Source organism: Aotus nancymaae, unplaced genomic scaffold (assembly GCF_030222135.1).
Source record: "Aotus nancymaae isolate 86718 unplaced genomic scaffold, 86718_ANA_hifiasm-v0.15.2.pri h1tg000033l, whole genome shotgun sequence".
NCBI lineage: Eukaryota > Metazoa > Chordata > Mammalia > Primates > Aotidae > Aotus > Aotus nancymaae.
Window position 1 is genome coordinate 21,325,301 of NW_026988447.1, and position 13,899 is coordinate 21,339,199.

The 13,899-nt window shown below is 39.7% G+C and overlaps 1 protein-coding gene across 1 annotated transcript in view; it reads right to left on the minus strand.

Annotated features, from left to right (window-relative positions):
- REELD1 (reeler domain containing 1) overlaps positions 1 to 9,627 on the minus strand; it is a 34,717-nt gene extending 25,090 nt beyond the window's left edge. The window contains exon 1 of the mRNA XM_012454024.3: positions 9,492 to 9,627. The gene's annotated coding sequence lies outside the window, so the exon portion shown is untranslated. The remainder of the gene's footprint in view (positions 1 to 9,491) is intronic.
- Positions 9,628 to 13,899: the final 4,272 nt, after the last annotated feature.

A 13,899-nucleotide genomic window follows, 5' to 3' on the forward strand; every position in this document is an offset into this window, starting at 1 on the left:
GGCCTCATTCAGTCCACTGAGGACCTGCTAAGAACAAAAAGGCTGAGAACAGTTGAATTCACTCTCCGACCATCAAGCTGAAGCATTGAGCTTCTCCTGCCCTCAGAGGTTCTGATTCTCAGGCCTTAGCACTCAAACTGGAATCTACACCGCTGACTCTTGGACTCTCAAGCCTTCAAACGACACCACTGGCTTTCCTGGGTCCCTGGCTTACAGAGAGCAGATCATGGGATTTCTCATCTTCCATGATCATGTAAGCCAATACCTTATAATTGATCTCTTTCCCTATATCTATACAGGCATACCTCAGAGATACAGCAAGTTTGGTTGGGTCCTGATCACCACTATAAAGCAAACATCACAATAAAGCGAGTAACACAATATTTTTGGCTTTCCAGTACGTATAAAAGTTATATTTGGCTGAGGCGGGTGGATCACGAGGTCAAAAGATCGAGACCATCCTGGTCAACATGGTGAAACCCCGTCTCTACTAAAAATACAAAAAAAAATTAGCTGGGCATGGTGGCACGTGCCTGTAATCCCAGCTACTCAAGAGGCTGAGGCAGGAGAATTGCCTGAACCCAGGAGGTGGAGGTTGCGGTGAGCCGAGATCGTGCCATTGCACTCCAGCCTGGGTAACAAGAGGGAAACTCTGTCTCCAAAAAAAAAAAAAGAAAAAAAAATTATATTTACACTATACTCAACCTTTAAAGTATGTAATAACATGATGTCTAAGAAAACAATGTACATACCTTAATATAAAAATAGTTCATTGCCAAATAATACTAATGATCATCTAAGCCTTCAGTGAGTTCTGATATTTTTGCTGGTGGAGGGTCTTGCCTCGATGCTGATGGCTGCTGACTGGTCTGAGTAGTGGTTGCTGAAAGCTGAGGTGGTTGTGGCAATTTCTTAAAATAAGTCAACAATAAAATGTGCCACATTGATTGACTCTTCCTTTCCCAAAAGATTTCTCTATAGCATGCAATGCTATTTGATAGCATTTTACCCACAGCAGAACTTTTCAAAATTGGAGTCAGTCCTCTCAAACTCTGCCTCTGCTTTATCAATTAACTTTTTGTAATATTCTAAAGCCGTGGCTGTCATTTCAACAATGCTCACAGCAGATTCCATCTCATAAAACCATTTTCTTTACTCATCCCTAAGAAGCAACTCCTCATCCATTAGAGTTTTATCATGAGATTGCAGCAATTCAGCTACATGTTCAGACTCCACTTCTAATTCTAGTTCTTTTGCTATTTCTACCACATCTGCAATGACTTCCTCCAGTAAAGTCTTGAACCCCTCAAAATCATCCATGACAGTTAGAATCAAATTCTTCCAAACTCCTGTAATTGTTGATATTTTGACCTCCTCCCACGAATCATTAATGTTCTTAATGGTATCTAAAATAGTGAATTTTTTCTAGAAGGTTTTCAATTTACTTTGCCCAGATTCATTAAAAAAATCACTATCTATGGGAGCAATAGTGTTATAAAATCTATTTCTTAAATAATAAGATTTGAAAGTAGAAATTATTCCTTGATCCACGGGCCACAGAATGGATGCTCTATTAGCAGGCATGAAAACATTAATCTCCTTGTATATCTTCATCAGAGCTCTTGGATGACTGAGTGCATTGTCAATGAGCAGTAATATTTTGATAGAAATTTTTTTTGAGCAGTTGGTCTCAACAGTGAGCTAAAAATTCAGTAAACCATACTGTAAACAGAAGTGCTGGCATCAAGGCTTTATTGTTCCATTATAGAGCACAGGCAGGGTAGATTTAGTATGATTCTTAAGGGCCCTAGGATTTTCAAATGATAAATGAGCACTGACTTTAACTTAAAGTCATAAGCTACATTAGCCCTAACAAGAGAGTTAGCCTGCCTTTTGAAGCTTTGAAGCCAGGTATTGACTTCTCCTCTCTAGCTATGAAAGTCCTAGGTGGCATCTTCCTCCAATAGAAGGCTGTTTTGTCTACAGTGAAAATCTGTTGTTCAGTGGAGCCACCTTCATCAATTATCTTTTAGATCTCCTAGGTAACTTGTTGCAGCTTCTGTATCAGCACTTTCTGCTTCACCTTGTGCTTTTAGTTATGGAGATGGCTCTTCCTTCCTTAGCCTTCATGAACCAACCTCTGCCAGCTTCAAATTTTTCTTCCGTAGCTTCCTCACCTCTTTCAGCTTTTATGGAATTGAAGAGTGTTAGGGCATTTCTCTGGATTAGGCTTTGGCTTAGGAGAAGGCTGTGGTTTGATCTTCTATCCAGACCACTAAAACTTTCTCTATATAAGCAATAAGGCTGTTTTGATTTCTTATCATTCATGTGTCCACTGGAGTAGCACTTTTAATTTTCTTTAAGAACTTTTCCTTTGCATTCAAATCTTGGTTAACTATCTGGTGCATGTGGCCTAGCTTTTAGTCTATATCAATTTTCAACATGCCTGCCTCACTAAGCTCAATCATTTCTAGATTTAAAGTAAGAGTCCTTCGATTCCTCCTTTCAGTTGATCACTTAAATACCACTGTAGTGTTATTAGTTGGCCTAATCTCAATATTCTTGTGTCTCAGGGAATAGGGAGGCCCAAGGACAGGGAGAGAGATGGGGGCATGGCTGGCTGACAGAGCAGTCAGAACAGATACATTTATTAAGGTTGCCACTCGACATGAGTGCAGTTCATGGCGCACCAAGAGAATTACAATAGTCACAACAAAGATCACTGATTAGAGATCATCATAACAGAAAAGATAATAAGGAAAAAGTTTGAAATATTGTGAGAATTACCAAAATGTGACACAAAGATACAAAGTGAACACATGCTGTTGGAAAACTGTCACTCATAGACTTGCTCAACACACAGTTGCTACAAACCATCAATTTGTAAAATACACATTTGCAAAGCACAATAAAAGGAGGTACACCTCTCTCTCTCTCTCTCTGATTGTCATCAATCAGAACATGTTTCTGTTCACATCTTCTATCCACAAATTGAAAATCTTTTTCATCTTAACTAAGCACTTATCATGTACTGTGGCCATAACTTTTACAGTCTGACATATGAAAGTAAAACTGGCATGAATTTCTTTTTCCTTCTGCGGAATTTTACGGATAGATTTATTCTTATCTTAGATCTTAGGAACCTCAGTATATTTTTTTTTTTTTTTTTTTTTTAGTTTCCTTACTAAGTTGAAAATTTTCATCTTTTCACTTAAAGGAAGCACTTTACAGCTTCTCTTTGGCATGTTTGAATTGCCAGCATCACTATTCTTGGGCTTTGGGGCCATTATGAGATCAAATAGGAGTTTCTTGAACACAAGCACTGCAGTACTGCGACACTGGAGCTGATAATTGAGATGGCTACCAAGTGACTCGTGGGCAGATAGTGTCTACGGTGTGAACACGCTGGACAAACGGATGACTCACCAGGTGGGATGGAGTGGGACAGCATGAGATTTCACCGTGCTCAGAACAGGGCACAACTTAAAGCCTATGAAGTGTTTATCTCTGGAATTTCCCATGTATTATTTTCAGACCATGGCAGATACAGATAGCTAAAACCACAACGAAACCACAGATAAGAAGGGAGTACTGTATTTCTTGATATAGCCATATCTATATCTATATCTATCTCTTGTTGGTTTTGTTTCCTGGAGAACCCTAATTATCATGTGTTGTTATTTTATTTTTACTAGATTTTAGAAGCAGCTTAGACCTATTAAAAATGGACCACTGGCCCATACTCTGAGCTTCCTGGCAGATAAGTAAACAGTAAAAATAATCAGCTGCCTATTTCTTACCTTTAGTAACCATATAAAGAAAAATTGGCTAAAATGACATACGAACAACTAGATGCATTCTAAACTGGCTGCAGAACATCCCTTACAGGAGGCTGTCAGCTGCATCGCCAGGACAGGGGTTCCCTGTGGCTTCCCTCCAGCACTGTGTGAGAAAGGTGTGGCGGGCATGCAACTCTGGCCTGTGGGTGACCAGCCGCTGGGAGGAGCAGGCAGATGACTGCATGACAGAATCATGATGAAAAATGATCTTGACAGCCCAGAGCAATGAGCTGGATCTAACAAGATGAAATTAAACAAGGACAAATGTTAAGTGCTTTTCTTAGGTCAGAAAAAACCAATGGCTTAAACCCAGGATGGAGGAGAGATAGGGCTCACAAGCAGGCACTTTAAAAAAAACTTTAGGGTTTTAAGCTGAAAATATGCCACTAAAAACAGAACGAAAAAAGGTTTTGGGGGTAATTTTGTCTCCTGAACAAGGGATATAATTGTTCTATTATACTTTGAGATTGCTAGTCTACATTTGAAATTAGATCCTGAATACCCTACTTTATTTCTATGGAAGATAGGGTATATGCCAACATTAAACATAATTTTTGAAAAAGCAAAGTAATCATCAATAAGCCTCTTCACCTAACACAGCTCTTCTCATTGTGTGCATGTCATTTTTCATGTTGCATGCTGTACTTTAACATTAATATATAGCTGAAAATAGAATAAATGTACAAAATTAGACTGTATTTAGAAGAGAGTGACCAGGGTGGTATATGGGCTCCAAAATTATGCATTTTTGAAGAGCAGCTGAGCCAACAGGGAGTTTCATCTTGAGAGAAGATTCCTAATAGCTTCCTAAAATATCTGAAGGGTTGACAACAAAAGATTAGCTTTGTTTAAGGTAAACTTAAGGGTTATAAAGAAGAGCATTTGTAAAATCTATTCAGAGGTTTTTAATATACTTTCTCTTTTAAAAATAAATTGTATCCTCATAAAAGGTATGGAAAATATTATTGATCTGTTATTAAAAAATATTGCCATTTTTACAGATAAGAAACATTTTGGATTAAAGAGGTAAAATGATTCGAGCAAGATCTTATGACCAGTATGTGGCAGGGCTGAGACACAAACCAAGGTGTTCAAGCTACACTGAGACAAATTTAAATTCACTATTAAAAGAAAAATATCTTCCTATGAGCCAGATGTATACAAAGACAAAAAAAGATGCCCCCAGATCTCCCTGTAGACAGTATCTGTAAATGAGGCAATGAAAGAAAGGTATTTGAGCATTGCCCATAGCAGTGGATTTCAAACTTTTCAACCTATAGTAGAAAATATGTTTTTTATCAGCCCCAAGTGCACCCACACCAAGAATAAAATGGAAACACATTTAATACAATAATGCTAAATGCTATAAATGGTGTACACTGATTTTTTTCATTTTTTTAATGATGACCTTTAACCACTAAATTGATTTCATTTCCTATGCCATATTATGCAGACTGAAAAACACTGAACTAGAAAACTACTTAGTGGGACTTCTTGGGTGGGCTAGAAGACCAAAAATTTCTTCCAACAATGAGATTCAATAATTCTGGGTCTCTACAAACTGTTATACAGCTTTTTTAAAACAAATCCTAAATTGAAATGCCTTGTCTTCAGCTTATTGCTTTCATTCTCTTATTCTAGCTTATTGAATTTTTTACTCTTGATTCTATTATTCCTAGTATTATCCATCCTTCCCTATACTACATAATGTGAAAAATCTTTGATTCCTTTACCTGAGGAATTGATGAAAATATTAAACTCATACAACCAAGTACAGGAGGTTGTGACCCATTTTAAGTTTTGTTGCCCACATGGCTGTGTTTATGTGCACTGCCTTTCCTTTCCCAAGCAGTTATAAAACCTCCAGTCGTACTAACAACTACTCTATTTTATTTTTGTCCACATAGTTGAGAGATTTTGTTCAGTGTGTTGCTAAGATTAAGTGAAGCCATACTATGACATAGGGTGGTTGGTTCTGAGGATTAAATGCGCCAATATATACTGAGTGTTGCAGACATATGGCACCTGGAACAAAGAAGCTGCTCAGTAGTTGTTACCCAGGATGATGATGACAGTGGCATCGATGATGACGATGATGTTACAATATTCTTCTAGTTTAGTAATGTAGAAGGTATAGGTTCTACATATCTTAATAGGTATAGTTTCTAGACCTATTAAAATATTCTGTAGTCTTCACATGTCTCCTTCAAGTGAGCCCGTAGGCTCTTAAAAGCCACAACTTTTTTACTACATCTTTTTCCACTTCCCTTGAGTATTCAAGGTTTTTGCATCAAGGTTACTCGTCTGTTGTTTCCCCACCTTTTCTTCCTTTTTAAAACCAGGGCATTTATTTGCTCACATCTCGTTTTCCTCAATGTCTCACAGGCTTCTAACAGTGTTTCCTGTGTCACCTGACAACATGACAAAAACCCGTCTCTACTAAAAATACAAAAAATTAGCTGGGTGTGGTGGTGCGCACCTATAGTCACAGCTACTCAAGAAGCTGAGCCTGTAATCCCAGCACTTTGAGAGGCCGAGGTGGGTGGATCACGAGGTCAAGAGATCGAGACCATGGTGAAACCCTGTCTCTACTAAAAAATACAAAAATTAGCTGGGCGTGGTGTGCGCGCCTGTGGTCCCAGCTACTCGGGAGGCTGAGGCAGGAGAACTGCTGGAACCCAGGAAGTGGAGGTTGCAGTGAGCCAAGATCATGCCACTGTACTCCAGCCTGGCACCTGGCAACAGAGCAAGATTCTGTCTCAAAAAAAAAAAAAAAAAAAAAAAAGCCTGAGGTAGGAGAATCACCTGATTCTGGGGAGTTGAGACTGCAGTGAGCAGTGATCACATCCCTGCACTCAAGCTTGGGTGATGGGAATGAGACCCTGTCTAAAAAAAAAAAAAAAAAATCAGCAGCATTTCTTTACACTAACAATGAATTACCTCAAAAAGAAATTAAGAAACCAATTCCATTCGCAATAGCATTAAAAAAAAAAACCGCTTGTGAGTACATTTCACCAGGGAGGTAAAAGATTTGTACACTGAAAACTATAAAAAACTGATGATAGAAATACTAGATGATGCAAATGAATGGACAGGGTATCCCATGTTCATGAATTGGAAGAATATTGTTAAAATGTCCATACTATGCAAAACGATCTACAGATTCAATGCAGTTCTTATCACAATTGATATCACTTTTAAGGAAATAGAAAAAAAAATCCCAAAATGTGTATGGAACCACAAAAGACCCCAAATAGCTAAGCAATACGGAACAAAAACAACAAATTGGAGGCATCACACTGCCTGACTTCAAAATCTATTACAAACTCATAATAATAAAAGCAGCATGGCATTAGCATGAAAATAGATACACTGACCAATGGAACAAGACAGAGACCCCAGAAATAAGCCCATACATCTAAGTTCAATTGATTTTTAGAAAAGCTACCAAGAACACACATGGAGAAAGGATGGTCTCTTCAATAAATGGTGCTGGGAAAACTGGATATCCACATGCAGAAGAATGAAAATGGACCCTTATCTTGCAACATATACAACATTAACTCAAAATGGGTTTGGGCTTCTTGACATATTCAGCTGCGAGTGGTTTAAAGTCTCTGGAGCCAGACTGCTGGGTTTAAATCTCACCTCTACCAGTCACTAACTGGGTGATACTGAGCAAGTTTCTTCCTCTCTCTGTGCTTCAATTTCCTCATTTATAAATGGAATAATAATATCAATTTCATAGGGTTGTTCTGAAGATTAATTTAGTTGTAAAGCACACAGCACAATGGCCAGCACAAAGTAAGACTTGAATATGTGTTAGCTCTCTGAAGGCTCTCTTTTGCTTTCTCGAGTTTGTATCCAAAAAGAGACTTTTTACACATTTTCTTAAATTTTAGAGTGTCTTCCCACAAGATGACTTTTTTTTCTGAACTGAACTTTTTGATAACTGCTTTCACAAACGCTGAGATATGTGTCTGGCTACCCTTAAGATTTATTTCACTCCCTGGTCTACATGCCAAAATGATAGCCACCTTTTCTCCCAAATTCCCATAAATTTCCCCTTCAGTGAGCATTCCCTCCTTATGAGTCCAGTATCAGCTGTTCTTGTTGTTCCTTCTGATTTCTTAGCAATGAAACTGTCAGCCCAGGAAACCAAAAGTGCATCAGATGGTCAGTTTGCAGCAGAATGAACTTGCAGCAGATGGTAGAAAATTAAGGACCTTATTACTGCACTGCAACTTGCCTCTTTGCCAGTGTTTTCAAACTTTTGAATAATAATAATGAGCTCCTGTAGTCTCAGCTACTCAGGAGGCCGAGGTGGGAGGATCACTTGAGGCCAGAAGATTGAGGCTGCAGTGAGACCAAACCACTGCACTCCAGCCTGGTGACAGAGCAAAATCCTGTCCCCACCCCCACCCCCCCCAAAAAAATCTCTACCTGATGATCATTCAACCTGGTTTTCCTTTCAGTTAAAATAAATTCATTTCTCTGAAACAGGCTAATAGGTTCACTCAGGAAAATAGTTCTAATAATGGGAAGCAGTATTATCTATTTTCTCTCAACCTCTCACCAATCTATTTTAATTTTTTTTACAATAGAGCTTTCCCTTTTTTTCTGGAAATGCAAACACAATACGACATTTTGATCAACGTTTGCTATATCTCTTTGACATCCTGCATTTTTCCCTCACAGTACTTAAAGTGATCAGTTTCAATGAAAAGTTTCAAAAAGTTTTAACATTTTATAATACACTGAAAATAAGGAGAATAGGAAAAGAGAAATTGCAAGTAAACTTGTCACAGAAAAATGAATTTAACACAAAATGCACAACGTGACCTGGTTGAATTTTAAATGATTGTATGGCGATTTTAAGCAATGTGTGCTCAAGGTTGGGGGCAGAGTGGTTTTGGGGTATGGGTTGTGCTCAACCCAAGTCTTAACAAAGAAAGAAGTACACATAATGAGAATAAGGGATAAAGAGAAGGCGGCCAAGTGACACAGCAAATCTCACGCGAGAAGACATTACATTACTTCAGTCTTGGGGCCGGGCACGGTGGCTCATGCCTGTAATCTTAGCACTTTCGGGGGCTGAGGGCGGGCAGATCATCTGAGGTCAAGGGTTCGAGAACAGCCTGACCAACATGGTGAAACTCTATCTCTATTAAAAATACAAAAAGTAACTCCAGCTACTGGGGAGGCTGAGGCAGGAGAATTGTTTGAACCCAGGAGGTAAAGGTTGCAGTGAGCTAAGATCGTGCCTCTGGACCTGAACCTAGGCAACAGGGTGAGATTCTGTCTCAAAAATTAAAAATAAACATAAATTACTTCAGTCTTCAACATCTGAGCTAATGAGTCGCTGACAAAAGAACCCTAGATTTAGTCAGTGTTGGCCAGGGAGGGACAGTCGATTCAGATGCACACACAGCCTGTCTCCACTTCTCTCCTACACACCTACTGGGTCTGATGATGCACAACTTCTAACACGAAGGCCCAGCAAAGGGCTGCTGGGAAACAGCCTGTTGAGTAGTAATTAGGATTAGAGAGACTCCAGGGAAGAAAAAACAAATTCTAACAGACAATCATCTCAAAAACTGCTAGTCTCTGCAAACAGTGCCTACAGACGCAAACTAAGGAGCAGTTTTCTACCTTGGCCCTGTGTGTAAAGGGCTGTTGGCCAACTATTGATCTTTCCTGTCACACTCAAGCCGGGTGATAACAAATCACTGTCAGCAACATCATCTTCGAATGTAGAGGACAGCAGTCTCTGCACATCTTGGGATCTTCTTCATTCAACTACTAGAGGATGAATCAGAGAAGAGAATATTGATTTATTGATAAAATGCATGCTAGAAGAAGAAATTGACAGAGCCCACGCCTGTGCACTGGATCAACTAGCAGAGGGAACTGTTACTGTCACTGCAGTGACTCCCCAAGTGACCCTGGGCAAGTCATTTAACCTCTTCACTTCAGGTTTCCTCATGTGGAAAAGGGGACTACCTTGTTCAGTGACCAAGAAGGGGAGTATGTGAGGATTAGCTCAGTTTGTTAATAAAACCAAGGAGGAGGTCTGATCTTCATGAGGCTCCTCTACTGAATTCCCAGGGTGGGGAAATCATCTCAGAAATCTGTCTATGCCAGTGTCAGGAGGATGAGGAACAGGGTGTGAAGCAGGCTCTGCCAAGAATATCACAATTAGGAAAAGGACAAAAGCAAACTGGAGATCGGGCCCTGTTGATGGGACATCTTTAAACAAGACAGGAGCACATTCACTTTCTCAGGAGAAAGATACTTGTAAAGGGTTTTGAATATGCTGAAAGGGAGAGCCACAAAAACTCACTGTATCGAAAGTGATAAGGGAGTTTTAGCTGTAACATGCCTGTGCCTTTGAGGCACATTTTACATGAGGCAAGTTCTGAGGTATACTAAAGACTACCTGATCATCTCCTCACAGTATGTGGATGGGACACATTTGGTTGGCTTGAGATAAAATTACCTGGTCTAGGGAAAGAGTGTTCTTACCTTCTGCATTTTCTTTTAAATATAGAAATACAGTAATTGGGAAATTTTAAGTTAACCTGTAGCAACAAAACCAAACCAAAAAAATGTATTCAAACTCAGCTTCTGAAACCATGAAGAAATCAGTTACTATTCTCTTTGGAATCTAATGAAAAATAGATTAAGACACCAGGAGCACAGGTCCCTCAACCCAAGTCTTAACAAAGAAAGAATTCTTTTTTCAATGCAGTAAAAATCACACCAAGGCTTTATACTTATGCATGCTTTACTAATGACTATTAAGAAAATGTATAATGCAAAGGATATGGTTAACAAATCATGATAGTTAACTTCATATATCAACTTGGCTAGGCCGTGGTACCCAGATATTTGGTCAAACATTACTCTAGATGTTGCTATGAAGATATTTTTTAAAAATGAGATTAATATTTCAACAAGTAGACCTATTTACCCTCCATAATGTGGGTGGGCCTCATCCAATCAGTTGAAGGCATTAATAGGAAAACACTGACTTCCTTGGAGGAAGAGAGAATTCTTCCAGCAGCCAGCCTTCAGACTTGAACGACAACTCTTCCCTGGGTCTCCAGCCTGCCAGCCTACCCTGTAGATTTTGAACTTGCTTCCACAATTGTGGGAGCCAAGTCCTTAAAATCTCTCTATACATTCTATTGGTTATTTCTCTGGAGGAACCGTGACTAGTACACATAATGTGGTAGGTTATTACTACTGCTCACCAGTATTTCTGGCTGTCTCTCCCTGGTCCATGAAAGGATTATACTTTCCTGAAAATTTAAAGCAAGCCCTGACTGTGTAACTTGCTTTGCCTAATAATAGGGCAGAAGTGACACTAACTTTAAACAACAGGTTTTAGGAGCCAGGGAGTGATTCTTTATGCTCCTCCCCTGCGGCAGCAGGTGCTGAGTCCTCAGGTTGAGATGGAAACACAAGGTGCTGCCTCCCTCAGCCTGGGCCCCCAGGTGACTGCAATCAGCAGAGTCCCACCTATTTGCCCTGTGCACGTGGAGCATGAGCAAGATCATTAGTTGTTTCAAACTACTGAGATTTCGGGGTTGTGACCAGCACACTACTGTGGGTGGGGTACAGGGAGCCCTGTATCCTAGCAACATCCACTCAACTGTACATTTTACAAATTTTTAATTTTTTCATTTTTCCAAGTTCAAGAAAACATCTAGTTGATATAAACACTAGTGACTTGAAATACCACATGCACATGATAGTAATAAAAATGCCTCTCTAAAATGTGAACATTTCATAAACTGACCTCTCCTTTAATCCAAATTATTGGTATAATATATTGCTAAACCCACCAGCATCCATTCCATTCTAAAACTTGGAATAAATGAGGCCCATGTGAATTTGAACATTTTCATAACCTAGGCATTGAAAACTAGTCTATCCCAACTGTTTCCGAGTTTTATATTTCATGAAGTTCCTAGAATATCCCTCTGCCTTTCTATCTGCTGTAACTCCCAAATTACTATCGAAGAAAATCCTTCACTGCTGCAGATGAATCAAAACAGATCTTCAGATAAAAAACATCCAACATGATAGTTCAGTTAAACCACACAAAAGCTGGCTTTTGCCAGGGAGAGGAAAAAGACAAAGCATAAAGATGGGAGGCTGAACTACAAGGGCCTGTGGGTAAATAGGGCATAATTATGTTCAGATTTCAAAATTATCCAGTCCTGAGTTTATTTGGAATTTCAAGATACAAAAATACAGTTGAGATGCTCAAATCTATCTAAAACGTCCAGATTTTTAAAAGAATTCTAACAAATTTGGCCCAATTTTTTTTAAAAAAAAAGGATGGAGAGCACCACTTTTCCCCATAAATACCCAAACCCACAAACTCAGTATGGAAGGTGTGAACAATGTTGTATTTCCTTTTTTACCTACCCCTCGCCCCATAAGGTATAGCACAGTGCCTGTCTACAGCTGTCATTCAATAAATGCTAAATAGATTTCTGCCGCCACATTCTCAAATCCCCACTCCCTGGCCACCTCCTGCATCTTTTAAGAGAGAGACATAACAGGTATCAGAGAGGGCTGTCTCCACGGTCCTGTCACACACGGCATGTACCACTCTCACCGTCCACTCTTGCATTCTTACCCCCACTCTGGCTAACTGGACTTTAACAGTGAGTCTAAGTCGGTCAACAACAGATGGCTGTACTGCTGTGTACTGGTGGTACAACAGACAGCAGCGACTGGAATTAAGGTAGTTGCTGGATATTCAGACCCCAGAGAGGTCAGGACTAACCCTGCCACTCTTAGATGGTGTCTACCTCCGCAATGGTTGGAGGCAACCTTAGCAAAGACAGGCAGAGGCACGCCACTGAGCACACATCCTCCTGAAAGCAGGTCAGTGGGGAGAAAAACCTGCAGTTTGTCTTCATTTCACCAACAATTTATGTGGAGAAAAAAAATAACAGTTAATGCAGTTGGGCCGTGGGGAACAGCAAGGCCACAGCCTGGGCTGGGATTTGCCTCCAAATACAAGAGCTAGTCAATACTCCGCAGGATCATCTGCTCAGAAGACAAAGGTCAGTACAATCATGGGTGTGTCTGCCCACAGTAAGGGATCTTTGGCTATACCGAGGTCACCTGTGAGTCAGTGATTATCAAAGACAATTTTCCCCCCAGAGGTTGCTTCTATTGTTACAGATTATTATAGCCTCCAGGGTGATAAGCCTTACACACCAAGTCTAATGCTGCTGCACTTTTAGACCTTAAGGAAACCCTGTAAGCATTTGTTACTATTATTAATTAAGCATAATTAAGCACTCCTGGCATGCATTCCATATTGCCTTGAGCAGAAAGCTTCAGATGTAAACCATCTTTCAGTAACATTCCCTTCCTGAATGCTGAGATGAGAACATGAAAATCATACCACATGTCTGCCATCTGTATTTGTACTTGTCAACAGCTCTGTTTTGGGATAAACAGTTTTGAAATAAGAATCAATCCAACTTGTTGGAAGATTAGCCAAGGAATAGCTCAAAGACCAAAACAGAATGTGAAGTCAGATAGTCTGAAAATCAAGCACAATTTTGTTTCTCACTAAACATTCTGTTTTGTCACAGCCCAAGAGAAAAGAGCATGGCAGCCAGGGTTTGGGGGCACAGAGACAGGGAAAACGTATGTACTCAAGTCAAAAATTCTTCAACCTAGAACAAATGTCTTTGCTACAATGCAGCTAGAAATCATTCACTGACCCCTAGGAGACTACAGAAAAGAAGGTAGTTTTAGCATTTACACTGTTGCACGGTTCTATGTGAAGGTATACACAGGGGACAACTTGCACGGGTCCAAGTGCATAACAGTCCGTTATTACCATAAAAATGGCAGTATTTTCCCAAAGTCGATCTTGAGTAAAAGTAGTTCCATGGTTGAAAACAGTACTCCACTGTAGACCTATTAAACTAGAGAGATGGCAAGGGTAAAATAAAGACTTAAATATCAAAAGGGAGGTCATGGAAGAAGTAAGAAAAAATAGGATGCTACAGATTGTTGGGAG